Below are 1,711 nucleotides of genomic sequence, written 5' to 3' on the forward strand. Positions count from 1 at the left end.
ATATATATATATATATATATATATATATATATATATATATATAATTTTACTCAGCCATTAAAAACGACAAATACCCACCATTTGCTTTGACATGGATGGAACTGGAGGGTATTATGCTGAGTGAAATAAGTCAATTGGAGAAGGACAAACATTATATGGTCTCATTCATTTGGGGAATATAAAAAATAGTGAAAGGGAATAAAGGGGAAAGGAGAAAAAATGAGTGGGAAATATCAGAAAGGAGAAAAAATGAGTGGGAAATATCAGAGAGGGAGACAGAACATGAGAGACTCCTAACTCTGGGAACTGAACAAGGGGTGGTAGAAAGGGAGGTGGGCGGGGGGTGGGGGTGACTGGATGATAGGCACTGAGGGGGGCACTTGATGGGATGAGCACTGGGTATTATGCTATATGTTGGCAAATTGAACTCCAATAAAAAATAAAAATTAAAATTAAAAAAAAGCTCTGGTCATCCTGGCCAAAGGAGCAGAGGAGATGGAGACAGTCATTCCTATAGATGTCATGAGATGAGCTGGAATTAAAGTCACCATTGCAGGTCTGGCTGGGAAAGACAGGGTAGCCGAGATGTCATTTATCCTGATGCCAGTCTGGAAGATGCAAAAAAAGAGGGACACAGAATGTATGTGAGTCCGCTGCCGAGAAGGAGATAATGAAGGAGCAAGAAGACAGGAAGGGCCTCATAGCCGCCATCTGTGCAGGTCCTACAGCTCTTTGGGCTCATGAAATAGGTTTTGGAAGCAAAGTTACAACACACCCACTTGCAAAAGACAAAATGATGAAGTCATTACAGCTACTCCGAGAACCGCATGGCAAAGGACGGCCTGGTCCTCACCAGCCAGGGGCCTGCAACCAGCTTTGCGTTTGCGCTTGCGATTGTCGAGGCACTGAGCGGCAAGCATGTGGCTGACCAAGTGAAGGCCACGCTCGTCCTTAAGGATTAAAGCAGAAATCTTTGATGGCGAGGTAGAGAAATGGGATGTTTGTAATCCTTCTCACCGTGTCCACTTTAAGCAAAATGGGCAGTTCCCACGCAGTCTGGCTGCCAAGTGGCCACCTCACCGAGCTTCCAGGCCTTCGCCTAGGTCTTCACGGTCCTGAGCCTTGATGGCAGAGTAAATGGCAGTTAGCAAACTGCTGGTTGTTACTTCATTTGTCTCTCAATTCTCCCTTTTTTTTGTGTGTGTGACCAAATTCACTATCAGCTTCACTTGCAGCTGTTAAGTGTTGATACAGCCACTGAGAGAAAAGAGCAGTGAACACATTTGACACAGCAAAGAGGAAAAGCATAAAAAAAGATTTAAGGAGCTTGTGATTTTTCCTCCCATTTGCTAACTGTATATTGTTAATGTGCTACTACAAAACCAGTGGAGAGAAGGGCACTAGACGGGATGAGCACTGGAGGTTATCAAACTCCAACAAAAAAAAAAAAAATAGGAGGAGGGGCAAGATGGCAGAGGAGTAGGGTCCCCAAATCACCTGTCCCCACGAAATTACCTAGATAGCCTTCAAATCATCCTGAAAATCTACGAATTTGGCCTGAGATTTAAAGAGAGAACAGCTGAAACGCTACAGTGAGAAGAGTTCATGCTTCTATCAAGGTAGGAAGACGGGGAAAAAGAAATAAAGAAACAAAAGGCATCCAAGGGGGAGGGGCCCCACGAGGAGCCGGGCTAAGGCCGGGACGAGTGTC

At 44.6% G+C, this 1,711-nt stretch overlaps 1 pseudogene; it reads left to right on the forward strand.

The window, feature by feature from the left end:
- The first annotated feature begins 459 nt into the window (after positions 1-459).
- Positions 460-962, forward strand: LOC121477826 (annotated as a pseudogene).
- The last annotated feature ends 749 nt before the right edge of the window (positions 963-1,711 follow it).

This window comes from Vulpes lagopus, chromosome 18 (genome assembly GCF_018345385.1).
Source record: "Vulpes lagopus strain Blue_001 chromosome 18, ASM1834538v1, whole genome shotgun sequence".
Taxonomy (NCBI): domain Eukaryota; kingdom Metazoa; phylum Chordata; class Mammalia; order Carnivora; family Canidae; genus Vulpes; species Vulpes lagopus.